The sequence below is a fragment of the Ovis aries genome, chromosome 12, assembly GCF_016772045.2.
Source record: "Ovis aries strain OAR_USU_Benz2616 breed Rambouillet chromosome 12, ARS-UI_Ramb_v3.0, whole genome shotgun sequence".
Classification (NCBI taxonomy): Eukaryota; Metazoa; Chordata; class Mammalia; order Artiodactyla; family Bovidae; genus Ovis; species Ovis aries.
This window is the reverse complement of record NC_056065.1, coordinates 8,358,553-8,375,087: the sequence shown is the minus strand read 5'-3', so window position 1 is coordinate 8,375,087 and position 16,535 is coordinate 8,358,553. Positions and strand designations below refer to the sequence as shown.

Genomic DNA, 16,535 nt, shown 5'->3' with positions numbered 1-16,535 from the left:
CCCATAGATGGAGGAGCCTGGTAGGCTGCAGTCCATGGGGTGGCTAAGAGTCGGGCACGACTAAGTGACTTCACTTTCACTTTTCACGTTCATGCATTGGAGAAGGAAATGGCAACCCACTCCAGTATCCTTGCCTGGAGAATCCCAAGGACAGAGGAACCTAGTGGGCTACCGTCTATGGGGTCGCACAGAGTGGGACACAACTGCAGCGACTTAGCAGCAGCAGCAGCGGCAGAGGTAGCATACTAAAAAACATGCTAAAATAGGTCTTACCTTTGATCACTAATCTAGGCAAGGGAGCAATAAAGGAGTTCCCAGTTTTGAATAATAAAGGAGAAAATTTTTGTGATATTGAGTTAGGTAAAGATTTTTCAAAGATAGCAAAAATAATAACAAGTTACAAAAGAATGATAAAAGGGAAGGAAGTAAAGGAAAATAATAATGTCTCCCAGTGTGTAAATTAAGATAATAAGAAGGCAAATGCACCTGAAGAAACTTTTTGAAAACATATCTGAAAAGGAATTTATATCCAGAATATATACAAAGTCATGCAACTCAATACTAATAAGATTAACAACCCAATAAAAAACAATGGCCCAACTATTTGAACACATACTTCTAAATTATACATATATATGTATATATATTTAATAAGCACAATATCAATATTCATGAAAAATGCAAATTAAACAACAACAAAATACCAGTATATACCAACTAGAAAAGCTAAAAATGAACGAACCAAATGTGGGTGAGCATGTGCCAATTGAAAATTTTGAAAATTAGCAATGCAAATGCTAAGTGGCCCAACCACTTTGGAAAGCAATATGGCAGTATAATATAAAGGTAAACAGATGCTTATCACAGGATCCAGCAATTTTACTCCTAGCCATTTACCCAAAGGAAATAAAAACATGCCTAGATAATATACAAAATCTAGAAGCAAGCATACAAACCCATAAGTGGTAAGTGCACAAAGAAATTCTAGGAATGCAAATCTAAACTACAATGATTTTATCACCTCACACTGGTCAGAATGGCCATCATCAAAAAGTCTACAAACAATAAATGCTGGAGAGGGTGTAGATAAAAGGGAACCTTCTTGCACTGTTGGGGGGAATGTAAATTGATATAGCTACTATGGAAGATGGTATGGAGTTTCCTTAAAAATACTAGGAATAAAACTACCATATGACCCAGTGATCTCACTCCTAGGCATATACCCTGAGGGAACCAAAATGGAAAAAGACACATGTACTCCAGTGTTCCCTGAAGCATTATTTATCATAGCTAAAACATTGAAGCAACTTAGATGTCCATCCACAGATGAATGGATAAAGCAGCTGTAGTATATATACACAATGGACTATTACTCAGCCATAAAAGGAACACATTTGAGTCAGATCTAATGAGTGGATGAACCTAGAGCCTATTATACAGACTGAAGTAAGTCAGAAAGAGAAAGATAAATATCATATACTAACACCTATATATACAGAATCTAGAAAAATGGTACAGAAGACTGTATTTGCAGGACAGCAATGGAGAAACAGACACAGAAAACAGATTTATGGACATGGGAAGAGGGGAGAAGCAGGTGAGATGTATGCAGAGAGTAAAGTGGAAACTTACATTATCATATGTAAAATAGATAGCCAAAGGGGATTTGCTCTATGGCTCAGGAAACTCAAACAGGGGCTCTGTATCAGCTTAGAGGGGGTGGGATGGGAGGGAGATGAGAGGGAGGTTCAAGAGGAAGAGGGTATATGTATACCTATGGCTGATTTCTTCATGTTGAGGTTTGACAGAAAAAAAAAAAACGAAATTCTGTAGAGCAATGATCCTTCAATTAAAACATGAGTAAATTAAAAAAAACATTCTAGGATAGTCATACTATGAAATAACACTCAGAAACAAAAGGAAATGCAATGGTAACACATGTAATAGCCTGGATGATTTTCATACCAGTATGCCAAGTTAAGAGTCAAATACAAGAGATCATATACTGTATAAACGAGGAAGGAAAGTCGCTCAGTCGTGTCCGACCCTTTGCGACCCCATGGACTGTAGCCTACCAGGCTTCTCAGTCCATTGGATTTTCCAGGCAAGAGTACTGGAGTGGGTTGCCATTTCCTTCTCCAGGGGATCTTCCTGACCCAGGGATCGAACCCGGGTCTCCCACGTTGCAGGCAGACACTTTACCCACTGAGCCACCAGGGATGTGATTCCAAATATTTGCAGTTCATAAAATAAAAGTAAACTTGAATGTAGACAAAGCAGGCAAGAGAATTTCAGCTGAGCTTTTCAGAATCCTAAAAGGTGATGCTTTTCAAGTGCTACGTGCAATATGTCACCAAATTTGGAAAACTCAACAGTGGCTGAAGGAATGGAAAAGGTCAGTTCCAATCCTAAAGAATTCCAATCCCAAAGACGGACAATGCCAAAGAATGTTCAAACTACCACACAATTGCACTCATTTCACATACTAGCCAAGAAATGCTCAAAATCCTTCAAGTTAGGCTTCAGTAGACCATGAACAGAGAACTTCCACAGGTACCGGCAGAATTTAGAAAAGCCAGAGGAACCAGACATCAAATTGCCAATGTTTGTTGGATCATAGAGAAAGCAAGGGAATTAAAAAAAAAAAAAAAAAAAAAGACTAGATCTATTTTTGCTTCATTGACTAGGCTAAAGCCTTTGACTAAATGGATCATAATGAACTGTGGAAAATTCTTAAAGAGATGGGAATGCCAGATTCCATTACCTGTCTCTTGAGAAACCTATATGCAGGTAACCGTCGTCCAACAGGTAGTGGCTGGAGCGGCAGCGTTGGTAGTTCACAGCTCAGAGGCGACGCCACAGGGCAGCGGCGGCCATAGCAGCAGCAGCAGCAGGGGCAGCACTTTCTAGAAGGGCTCGGACACGCGCCACTGCCGGGCCGAGCTGGGTGTCCGCTCAGAGGCTCGTGGGGAGTCGCTGGCACTGCCGCTGCTGCTGCCGCTGCCGCCGCCGCTGCCGCCGCCGCCAACCTTCAATGCCCAGGCCTCAGCTCGGCAGCGTTTTTGTTGGAATATACATTGCATAGTTATGGCGATTCTGAGCGCGAGGGCAGTCCGCTGACAAGTGAGCTTGGAGGTTCTATGGGTCATAATTACTATCTCCTTGAAGACTCTGGACACCCAGATTGATCTCAGAAATAGTTGGATTTTTTTTTTTTTTTGCAAGCATATTTATTTTAATGACTCCAGTAAAATTAAGCATCAAGCAAACAAAAGTGGAGAGCGACCTACGCTTTTAACTTGTCTCACTAGTGCCTAAATGTAGTGAAAGCTGCGTAAGAGTTGTATGTAGTTGTTGTTGTTGTTTTCTGTAGTCTTATGGTATCCATCAGCAGACATTGAGGCCCAAGTTGAATTTGGATTCAAGCGGATTCTAAATACTTCCGCTTATCTGCTTATCTTAAAGAGAGAAGTTTCTGAAAGAATAAGCTAGTTGAATAGAGAAAACTGATTTAGGCATTTTAGTGGTCTTGTTAATCTTTTCTTCTGTGAAACATTTCAAGATTTATTCATTTTTTATTTTCTTTTTTTTTTCATTTTCACCATCACACACACATGGTCACACTTTTTATTTGCCATAATGACCCGTCCAGCCCTTGTGGAGATCTCCTATGAGAACATGAGTTTTCTGATAACCCACAACACTACCAATGCTACCCTCAACAAGTTTGTTTATAGAGGAACTTAAGAAATATGAAGTGACAACTTTGGCTTGAGTTTATGATGCTACATATTGAAAAAGAAGGAAATCCACGTTCTAGATTGGCCTTTTGATGGTGGAGCACCACCCCCTAGCAGATGACTGGCTAAGTCTGCTGCTGCTGCTATGTCACTTCAGTGTGTCCGACTCTGTGTGACTCCATAGACAGCAGCCCACCAGTCTCCCCCGTCCCTGGGATTTTCCAGGCAAGAGTACTGGAGGGGAGTGCCATTGCCTTCTCCGTTGGCTAACCCTACTAAAGCCAAATATCCTGAAGAACAAGGTTGCTGTGCCTGTAGTTCACTGTGTTTCAGGATTGGAAAGGGCACCTGTACCAGTTGCACTTGCTTTGATTGAATGTGGAATGTTGAACGAAGTACACATGTGGAATGAAGATGCAGTTCAATTTATAAGATAAAAAAAAAGAAGGGGAACATTCAATTCCAAACAGCTGCTTTACCTGGAGAAATACCAACCTAAGATGTGATTATGCTTCAGAGATACCAACAGGCATTACTGTGTTCAGTAAAAATAAATATAGACAAAAGCTGATTTGACTTAGAGGGAACTCTTGGTACCTGGAAAAGTGAATCTGGAATCTTAACTGTGTCATCAAAGTAGTGATGGATTCAGTACTCCTCAACCACTCAGTTAAAGATTTGAAAAAATGCAAACATAAATCCCTCTATAATGTGAATTAAATGTTTAAGAAAAGAAAAAAGAAAGCAACAGTTACAACTGGACATGGAAAAACAGACTGGTTCAAAATTGAGAAAGGAGTATGTCAAGTCTGTATACTGTTACCTTGCTTATTTAACTTACACAAAGTACATCATGGGAAATGCCAGGCTAGGTGAATCCCAAGCTGGAATCAAGTTTGCCAGAAGAAATATCAATAGCCTCAGATGATATCACTCTAATGGCAGAAATTAGAAGAGAAACTATAGAGCCTCTTGATGAGGGTGAAAGAGGAGAGTGAGAAAGCTGGCTTAAAACTCAACATTCAAAAAACTAAGATCACTGCAACCGGTCCCATCACTTCATGACAAATAGATGAGGAAAAGGTGGAAGCAGTGACAGATTTTATTTTCTTGTGCTCCAGAATCACTGTGGACAGTGACTGCTGCCATGAAATTAAAAAGATGCTGGTTCCTTGGAACAGAAGCTATGACAAACCTAGATAGAGTATTACAAAGCACAGACATCATTTTGTTGGCAAAGGTCCAAATAAGCAAACACTATGTTGTTTTTTCAGTAATCACATAGAGATGTGAAAATTGGACCATAAAGAAGGCTGAGCGCTGGAGAATTGATGTCTTTGAATTGTGGTGCTGGAGAAGACTCTTGAAAGTCCTTCAAGGAGATCAAACTAGTCAATCCTAAATGATACTAACCCTGAATACTCATTAGAAGGAGTGATGCTGAAGCTCTGATACTTTGGCCACCTGATGTGAAGAGCCAACTCACTGGAAAAGATCCTGATGCTGGGAAAGATTGAAGGTGGGAGGAGAAGAGGTTGGCAAAGGATGAGATGGTTATATAGCATCTCCAACTCAATGGATATGAATTTGAGCAAACTCTAGGAGATAGTGGAGGGCAGGGGAGCTTGGCGTGTTGCAATCATGCAGACATGACTTAATGACTGAAAAACAGCAAGGTAGAATAGAGAATTCCTGTGGTTGGGAGTGGGTATAATAAGAAAGTAAGAAACTCTATGATGAGGAAAAGGCTCTACTGCAGTTATACAACTATAAACAATTACAGTAGTTCAAAATTTACTTAAATTGAGTAAATTTGATTGCATGTAAGTAAGAATTTAATGAAAAAAAAATCATCCTATCTAAGCTTCTCAATCAGAGAAGGCAATGGCACCCCACTCCAGTACGCTTGCCTGGAAAATCCCATGGGCGGAGGAGCCTGGTAGGCTGCAGTCCATGGGGTCGCTAAGGGTCGGACACGACTGACCGACTTCACTTTCACTTCTCACTTTCATGCATTGGAGAAGGAAATGGCAACCCACTCCAGTGTTCTTGCCTGGAGAATCCCAGGGACAGGGGAGCCTGGTGGGCTACCGTCTATGGGGTCGCAGAGTCGGACACGACTGAAGTGACTTAGCAGCAGCAGCAGCAAGCTTCTTAATAGTCATATAATTGAGAAATGAGTGAATGCAACTATACGTGTTTTATGCCCTTTTGTTACATGACCACCCCTCCCCCATAATGTATCCAGGTAAGCACTGATCTGCTTTCTAGCCTTAAAGATCAATAAGTAATATTTTATAACTCTATATAGATAGAATGCATTCTAGTTTTTCCTGGTTTCTTTCATTCAGCATAAATTTTGAGATTTTTTTATAGTTGAATTTGTAAAAAAAAATTGTGTTCCTTTGTATTGCTGAGAAATATCACAATGGAATCTATACCAAAGTTTATTAATTTATTCATTTTTTGATGGACATTTGTATAGTTTCTAGTTGTTGTTGTTCAGTTGCCCAGTCATGCCAGACTCTTTGCAACCCCACGGAGAGCAGCAGGCCAGGACTCTGTCCCTCAGTATCTCCCCAAGTTTGCCCATATTCATGTCCATTGCATTGGGTTTGCCATCCAGCTATCTCATCCTCTAATGATCTCTTCTCCTTCTGCCCTCAATCTGTCCCAGCATCAGGGACTTTTCCAACGAGTCAGCTGTTTGCATCAAATGACCAAAATAGTGGAGTTTCAGCTTCAGGATCAGCCCTTTGAATGAGTATTCAGGATTGATTTTCCTTAAGATTGACTGGATTGAACTCCTTGATGTCCAAGGGACTCTCAGGAGTCTTCTCCAGCGCCACAGTTCAAAGACATCAATTCTAAAGCTTTATGAATATTTGTACAAATCTTCGTGTCTTCTTTTCCATTATAAATACCTAGGCATTGAATGACTGGAACATATGCATGTTTTAAATTTTAAAGAAATTATCATCCTGTCTTAAAAAACACTCTTCCAATTTTTATTTGTGTTGCGTGGTAAGTTGCTTCAGTTGTGTCTGACTCTTTGTGACACTGTGGAATGTAGCCCAGCAGACTCCTCTGTCCATGGGATTCTCCAGGCAAGAATACTGAAGTGGGTAGTCATACCCTTCTCCAGGGATCTTGCCAACCCAGGAATTAAACCCATATCTCTTATGTCTCCTGTGTTGGCCCATGGGTTATTTACCACTAGTGCCACCTGTGTATTTCTGTTAGCAGTATATAAAAGTACTAGTCCACATCTTTAAAAACTTGGTATGTTCATTCTAAATGAATTTCTTCAAGTACTTTTGTCTTCTGAAAATTGACATTGTTGTGAAGATTAAATAAGATAATGTCTTAAACATGCATAGTATATCTGAATTCAGTAAATAATAGGCTATGTCAATCACTGTTCTTGTTAACTATTTTTTAAAAAATTTCAGCACCAACCTGAATCAATGCAAACACACATAAAAGGATTTTAATACCTTAATAATGAACTATAAGAAAGAAATCAAGATAATATTCCCTTTAAAATTACATTTAAAGAAATAAATATACCTGGGAATATACTTAAACAAGTAGGTGTAAGACCCATACTCTGAAAAGTTTGAAAACCTGATGAAGAAAATTAAAACTCATGTAAAGAAATAGATATCCTTCATTCATGGACTGGAAGAATTAATGTTGTTAAGATATTCATACTAACGAATCTCTAGATTCAGTGAAGTCTCTATCAAAATAACAGGTGATATTACCTATCCCCAGAGAACATTTGACAAAATCTGCAGACATTTTTTATTATTACAACTAACCATAGCTTGCTAAATATCCTACAATGCCCAGGACAGCTCTCCACAACAAAGAATCGTCTGGTCCCAAATAAGAATAGCACTGAAGCTGAAAAGATATCTTCAAAATAAATGTTTTAAGATTAGTTTCAAAACATGAGACACAAGTAAAAATTAAAAGAGGTACTACAAATGAAGATACTATTTAATATAATAAGGATAATCTCAAGCAGAATTCTTGGTCATATAGTCAATGATTCACAAATACTTGGGGAAAGAAGATATGAAGCAAAACTATCGGATTACATACGTTATGTTACATACCTCAGATTAAATTATCTGAGATTTTGGAGTTGCTAATACAGCCTTAAAAATGACAGAAAGGCAAAATATAATAAATACATTTAAATTTTTAAAGTGCTACTTGCAGTAAAATACCTGGCATTGTTATTATATCATATCTATGGCAAAAATATTAAAAATTGGACATAAACTAAAGTTAAAAGAGAGTTTTTTAAAAGATATAGGTTTAAAGGAATGCAGAGACAAAATATGTATGCTGTAAATATAACTACAGTAAGAAACAAATTCAAATATATACTCCTTATAGTAAGATTATTTAAAAAATCAAAGATAATTGTAAAACTTAAAGTAGTGTCCAAAGTTAAGTAAATGAAAACAGAAAGAAATCCTGGATCCTATGTATTTCAATTACATATAATTCAAAGAAAAAAAGCACCCAGAAAGACCATGCAAGATGATTTGTGTAAAGATTTTGAGATTTTCAATACAGATGAATCTATAACAGTCAGTTAAATATAAAAAATGAAAAAAAAATATACAAAAAAGTGATAGAGCATAACAGTAATTATGAAACAACTTACCATGTGAGTAATATAAGAAAGGTTGAAGTCAAATGACAAATATAAAAATTATCACAGCTAAGCTGAGGAAAGGCTAACTAAATAAAAAGAGAACATGTGTAAATAATTATATGATATATAATGTTATTGGTTGTTGTTCAGTCGCTTTGTGACCCAATAGATGACAGCACACCAGGCTTCCCAGTCATTCAGGCTCTCGAAGGTTGCTCAAATTCGTGTCCATTGAATCGGTGATGTCATCCGATCATCTCATCTTCTATTGTCCCCTTCTCCTCCTGCCTTCATCTTTCCCAGCATCAGGGTCTTTTCCAATGAGAGTTTTTCACATCAGGTGGCCAAAGTATTGGAGTTTCAGCTTCAGGATCAGTCCTTCCAAAGAATATTCAGGGTTAATTTCCTTTAGAATTGACTGGTTTCATCTCCTTGTTGTCCAAGGAACTCTCAAGAGTTTCCTCCAATACCACAGTTCAAAAGCATCAGTTCTTTGGTGCTCAGCCTTCTTTATGGTCCAACTTTCACATTCGTACATGGCTACTGGAAAAACTATAGCTTTGACTAGACAGACCTTTGTTGGCAAAGTAACATCTCTGGTTTTTAACTCTGCTTTTTAACATGTTGTCTAGTTTTGTCATAGCTTTTCTTCCAAGGAGCAAGCGTCTTTTAATTCCATGGCTGTAGTCACCATTTGCAGTAATTTTGGAGCACAAGAAAGTAAAGTTTCCCACTGTTTCCATTTTTACCCATCTATTTGCCATGAAGTGATGGGACTGGATGCCATAATCTTCATTTTTTGAACGTTGAGTTTTAAGCCAGCTTTTTCAGTATCCTCTTTCACCTTCATCAAGAGGCTCTTTAGTTCCTCTTTGCTTTCTGTCATAAGTGTGGTGTTATTTTCATATCTGAGGCTATGGATATTTCTCCCAGCAATCTTGATTCCAGCTTGCACTTCTTCTAGCCTGCATTTCACATGATGTACTCTGCATATAAGTTAAATAAGCAGGGTTACAATATACAGCCTTGACCTATTTCTTTCCCAAAGGTGAACCAGCCCACTGTTCCATGTCTGGTTTTTACTGTTGCATCTTGACCTGCATACAGGTTTCTCAGGAGGCTGCTAACACCCATTTGGCAATTCCATCTCTATAAATTTTCCAGAGTTTGTTGTGACCAACACAGTCAAAGGCTTATGTGGTCAATTAAGCACAACTAGATGTTTTTCAGGAATTTTCTTGCTTTTTCTATGATCCAGTGGATGTTGTCAATTTGATCTCTGGTTCCTCTGCCTTTTCTAAACCCAGCTTGAACATTTGGAAGTTCTTGGTTCATGTACTGTTGAAGCAATCACACAAAGATTGATCACACTCTCGTGGTTATCTGTGTCATTAAGATCTCTTTTGTATAGTTCTTCTGTGTATTCTTGCCACCTCTTCTTAATATCTTCTGCTTCTGTTAGGTCCATACTGTTTCTGTCCTTAAATTCCTAATTTAGTTTTTAAAAAGATTTCCAATTTTTTCCCATTTTAAATTCCCAGTTATGTTATATACCATGTTATTTTTTATGTATCATTATATTTTATGTTTAAATCATTTACCAATATTCTATTTTACCTCTTGTAGGGTTAGTGGTTGGGCTTCCCTCATGGTTCAGCTGGTGAAGAATCTGCCTGCAATGTGGGAGACCTGGGTTCAATGCCAGGTTGCGAAGAGCCCCTGGAGGAGGACATGGCAACCCACTCCAGTATTCTTGCCTGGAGAATTCCCATGGACAGAGGAGCCTGTTGGGCTACAGTACAAGGGGTTACAAAGAGTCAGACATGACTCAGCGACTAAGCACAGGGTAAGTGGTTATCTTTTTAATTGTGCATGAAATATTTATTTCTGAGTTGAAGTAAATCATTAATATTTTGTGTTATTTCTTAGAAAATTTATAGCAAAACTGGCAAGAATATGTCCATGGCAATGTCCCATATTGGTTTCTTCAGATCACATAATTTTAACAAAATGAAGGAAAGTTTCAGTGCAAAAATATATTCATGGCCTAAAAGTCTTATTACTTGACAATTATGAATTATTGGTACTGCATTTCCCTCTTTCCGTAAAGAATCTTAATACTAGATAGCATGCACATAGAATCTGTTCTCAGGAATTGGACGATAGACATCATAGACCTGAAATCCCTGAGCAAAGGAAAACACAGAGTGAATCTCATCTTTACTTTGGCTTTCTGCCTTGGAATAACTTTTTAGACACCTGCTTATGGAGCATAGGAAACAGAACCCAAAGTCAAGACATCTTCTTTGAGTTGATTAGGCAGATATTGGAATACCCGACAGCTGGAGCAGCTAGAACCTACAGATCAAGGTGTTTGTTATTGGAATAGGAAGTGGTAAGGTTGGGTCTAGTAAATATATGTGATTGTTCCCTTGTCCTTGCTGAGCATGGGACTGCAAATATGAGGGCCAGATACCACAGGCCCCATCAGAAGGCAGATCAGTCCAGTTCAGTTCAGTTCAGTCGCTCAGTCGTGTCCGACTCTTTGCGACCCCATGAATCACAGCACGCCAGGTCTCCCTGTCCATCACCAACTCCCGGAGTTCACACAGATTAACATCCATCGAGTCAGTGATGCCATTCAGCCATCTCATCCTCGGTCGTCCCCTTCTCCTCCTGCCCCCAATCCCTCCCAGCATCCAAGTCTTTTCCAATGAGTCAACTCTGCATGAGGTGGCCAAAGTACTGGAGTTTCAGCCTCAGCATCAGTCCTTCCAATGAACACCCAAGAATGATCTCCTTCAGGATGGACTGGTTGGATCTCCTTGCAGTCCAAGGGACTCTCAAGAGTCCTCTCCAAACCCACAGTTCAAAAGCATCAATTCTTTGGCATTCAACTTTCTTCACAGTCCAACTCTCACATCCATACATGACTACTGGCAAAACCATAGCCTTGACTAGACAGACCTTAGTTGGCAAAGTAATGTCTCTGCTTTTGAATATGCTGTCTAGTTTGGTCATAACTTTTCTTCCAAGGAGTAAGCATCTCACAGGGTTAATATCAGACCAAGTTAACAGAATTATACAGTACTTGGGAATATCAAAGTGATGGACATGAAGCATGAAGTGATCACCTAAATACTCAGAATATTTGGTTTAGGAACTAAAAATTCATTGAGACATCTGATTTCTAGTAGAAAACCTATGTGTGCTCTTTCAGGAACAATAGTAGGCCATGACAAAGGCTAAATCTTTGTCAGGCCATATGAGAGAAAGCTTCCTTCCCCATTTCACTCAGAGTATTGTGGCTTCTGAAGTTGCAGTCATGGATTCCGGTTCCTTTGAATAGTAATGCTCTTTCATGATCTTCAGTCCTAGCCCCTGTGCCTTCATTGCCAGGACTTCGGATGGAGGTCTTCTGCTGAGGCTTCCATATGGGAGCGGGAGTGGGGAACTTGAACATACTTTTCTCTACTTTAACTCAGTACCAATTGCTTTTCTACTCCTATACCTCTTCCTTGCCCTCCCGCTTTAACCCCAGAGTCCATGAAACTACTAGAGCATGCATATTGTTTGGGGGTCCCTCAATACTGTGATGACTCCCACGTCTGTGTTAATTCACTTGGTCATCAACCTGTGATCCTTTCCATGGGAAAAGTGGAATAGGAGAATCTGGTCTCTCTCCAGTATGAGACTCTTGCTTTTGCCATCATAGTAAGTTCATTTTTGTCTTCTTCTGACACTTGGCAGCTCAGCCCTTTGTACCAGCTCAGCAGAGCTCCTGACAAGATGAATTAAGAATCACTTCAGTCCCACACTAAAGGATATTAAAAATACCCCCAATGAACAAGAGGAATTTGAAATGAAAAATAGTACTATTGATATTAACACTCAAAAATGAAATATTTATATAGAAACCTAACAAGTTATTTATAATATCTACATGAAGAAAATTGCTTCCCTGGTGACTTGGTTGTAAAGAAGCTACCTTTCAGTGTAGAAGACACAAGTTTGATCTCTGGGTCAGGAAGATCCCCTTGAGAAAGAAATGGCAACCCACTCCATTCTCCATTACTCTTGCCTGGAAAATCCCATGGACAGAGGAGCCTGGTGGTTACAGTCCATGGGGTCACAAAGTGTCAGACAAGATTTAGCAACTCACCAGCAAACAGCATGAAGAAAATTATAGAACTCTAATGAAAGATATCAAATAACTAAATAAATGGAAATGTTTTCACTCATTGAGAGGGAGACTCAATATTGTAAGGATGTCACCTTGGTCTATAAATTCAATGTAATTCCAATTAAAATCCCAGCAAGTTTTGTTGCTATTGTTGACAAACTGAGCCTAAAATCTATGAAGAAACAAAGACTTACGAGTTAACCTGATATTGAAAAAGAACAAAGTGAGAAGACTAGCACTACCAGACTTCAAAACTTACTACAAAGCTGTAGTGACCAAGACACTGTGATACTGCTGAAAGAACAGACAAGGGATCAATGGAACAAGGATATTCAGCTGATCTTTGGCAAAGGTAAACATGCAATAATATGAAGCAAATAAAATCTTTTCAACAAATGGTGCTAGAAGAAAAGAATGGACGTAGACACAAACTCTTCACCCTTCACTAGAATTAACTCAAAGTGGATAATAGGTCTACATGCAAAACCAAAAATGGAACAACTCCTAGAAAATAACATGGGAGAAACCTAGACCTTTATGGCAATAACTTTTTATATATAACACAAAAGTCATTATGTGAGAAATATTTGATAAGTTGAACCTCAATAAAGTTAAAAACTTCTCTGTGAAAGATGATATCAAGATAATGACAAGACAAGTCACAGACTTGGAGGAAATATTAGAAAAAGGTACAGCTGATAAAGCACTATTATAAGTGCTTGAAACTCAACAATAAGAAGACCAACCACCTGATTACAAAATAGACCAAAGACTTGAACAGGCACCTAAGTGAAGAGGATAAAAAGACGGCAAATGAGCATGTGAAAACAAGTTCAAGATCATATATCATTAGTTCAGTTAAGTTCAGTCACTCAGTCATATACAACTGTTTGTGACCCCATGAATCGCACCACACCAGGTCTCCCTGTCCATCACCAACTCCAGGAGTTCACCCAAACTCGTGATGCCATCCAGCCATCTCATCCTCTGTTGTCCCCTTCTCCTCCTGCCCCTAATCCCTCCCAGCATCAGTCTTTTCCAATGAGTCAACTCTGCATGAGGTGGCAAAGTATTGGAGGTTCAACCTTAGCATCAGTCCTTCCAATGAACACCCAGGAATGATCTCCTTCAGGATGGACTGGTTGGATCTCCTTGCAGTCCAAGGGACTCACAAGAGTCTTCTCCAACACCACAGTTCAAAAGCATCAATTCTTTGGCACTCAGCTTTCTTCACAGTCCAACTCTCGCATCCATACATGACCACTGGAAAACCATAGCCTTGACTAGATGGACTTTTGTTGGCAAAGCAATGTCTCTGCTTTTTAATATGCTGTCTAGGTTGGTCATAACTTTCCTTCCAAGGAGTAAGTGTCTTTTCATTTCATGGCTACAGTCACCATCTGCAGTGATTTTGGAGCCCCCAAAATAAAGTCTGACATTGTTTCCACTGTTTCCCATCTATTTCCCATGAAGTCATGGGACCATATGCCATGATCTTAGTTTTCTGAATGTTGAACTTTAAGCCAATTTTTCACTCTCCTCGTTCACTTTCATCAAGGGGCTTTTTAGTTTGTCTTCACTTTCTGCCATAGGGTGGTGCCATCTGCATATCTGAGGTTATTGATATTTCTCCTGGCAATCTTGATTCCAGCTTGTGCTTTTTCCTGCCCAGCGTTTCTCATGATGTACTCTGCATATAAGTTAAATAAGCAGGGTGACAATCTGCAGCCTTGACCTACTCCTTTTCCTATTTGGAACCAGTCTGTTGTTCCATGTCCAGTTCTAACTGTTGCTTCCTGACCTGCATACAGGTTTCTCAAGAGGCAGGTCAGGTGGTCTGGTATTCCCATCTCTTTCAGAATTTTCCACAGTTTATTATGATCCACACAGTCATAGGCTTTGGCATAGTCAATAAAGCAGAAATAGATGTTTTTCTGGACTGGAAAAGTTTTCATTCCATTTTCATCCCAATCCCAAACAAAATCAATGCCAAAGAATGCTCAAACTACCACACAATTGCACTCATCTCACATGCTAGTAAAATAATGCTCAAAATTTTCCAAGCTAGGCTTCAGTAATATGTGAACTGTGAAGTTCCAGATGTTCAAGCTGGTTTCAGAAAAGGCAGAGGAACCAGAGATCAAATTTTCAACATCTGCTGGATCATCGAAAAAGCAAGAGAGTTCCAGAAAAACATTTATTTCAGAAAAACATCTAGAAAAAATATATATCATTAGGTGATTATAAATTAAAACATAGTGAAGTATCACTACCCACCTATTAGAATGGCCAAAATTCAGAACACTGACACCAAATGCTGGTGCTGCTGCTGCTGCTAAGTCTCTTCAGTCGTGTCCAACTCTGTCCGACTCCATAGACAGCAGCCCAACAGGCTCCTCTATCCATGTGATTTTCCAGGCAAGAGTACTGGAGTGGGTTGCCAATGCCTTCTCCAAGATGCTGGTGAGGATGTGAATAAAAGAAACTCTAATTCATTGCTTATGGGAATGCAAAATGGTACAGCCACTTTGGAGGTAAATTCAGTAATTTCTTACAAAATAAATGTACTGTGACCATACAACCCAACAATTGTGCTCCTTGATATCTCCCCAAGAAATTGATACTTTATTTTAACACAGAAACCTATACATGAATGTTTATACCAACTTTACTCATAATAGACAGGACTTGGAAATAATCAAGATGTTCTTCAGTAAACAAACCATTGTACATATAAGCCATGAAATATTATTCAGCAACAAAAAAAATGAGCTATTGAGTCATGAAAAGACATAAAAGAATCTTACATGCATATTACTAAATGAAACAAAGCTAATCTGAAAAGGCTACATACTGTGTGATTCCAATTATATAGCATTTTAAAAAAGACATAACTGTAAAAACAATAAAAAGATTAAAAAAATTGGGTAGAGAAGTAGAATGAATAAGCAGAGGATAGAGGATTTTTAGGGCAGTAAAGTGATTTACTGTAATACTGAAATGGAGGATATATACCATTATACATTTCTCCAAACCCTTAGAATGTAAAACGCTAACAGTGAACTCTAATGTGAACTATGGCTTTGGGTGATAATGATGGTTCATGAGTTTTTAACAAATGTACCACTTAGGTAGAGGATGTCAGTAGTGGGGACAATTTGTGTATATGAAAATAGAAAGTATATAGGAGTTCTGTGCACTTTCCACTCAATTCTGCTGGAAATCTGAAACTACTATAAAAGTAATCTTTATTGATTAAAAACAAAGTTTTAAATATATATCTATATCTACACACATATAATTGGAGATCAAAACCAAAGAGGGGTAGGCTGGGGAGATTGATTTCGAACCAGAATAGGAAGAAGTTAGGGAAATATACTGAAAAAATAGGGAACATTTTCCCTTATATTTTGAGGTAAATGAAAATTCCAATAGTGAAGAGGAAATTAATTTAAAAAAGTAAACACCTTGTTCCAATAATAGCTAAGCTGTGGAAAATTAAAAATAGGTTTATAAAAATTATAACATCCAGAAAGATACTTTACTTAGAAAGGTGTGAGACAGACCATTTCTAACTTAGAAATGGAATCCATAAGACAAAGAGGAATCATATTTAAAGTACTGAAGAGAAAAAAGTGCTGAAGTGCTGAAGAAAGAAAAAACTTCAACCAGAATTGTATGTTCAGTGAAAATATTTTTCAAAATGAGAAAGATAAAAAAGTATTTTCATTTAAAGAAAAACCAAAAAGGCACATTGCGAGCAGACTTGTCTTATAAGATATAATGCAGAAATATTGTTATGGTGAAAGAAAACTCTACCAGGGATGTGCAAGACAGAATAAAAAGAACCAAAAAGATAAAATTGTGTTTTAATATAATAGACTAGGGTTTTGCCTCTTTCAGTATTGTTAAAAGGCATATGGCTGTTTAGAGCAAG

At 38.4% G+C, this 16,535-nt stretch overlaps 1 pseudogene; it reads left to right on the top strand.

Annotated features, from left to right (window-relative positions):
- The first annotated feature begins 3,590 nt into the window (after positions 1–3,590).
- Positions 3,591–4,288, top strand: LOC101117524 (protein tyrosine phosphatase type IVA 2-like; annotated as a pseudogene).
- Positions 4,289–16,535: the final 12,247 nt, after the last annotated feature.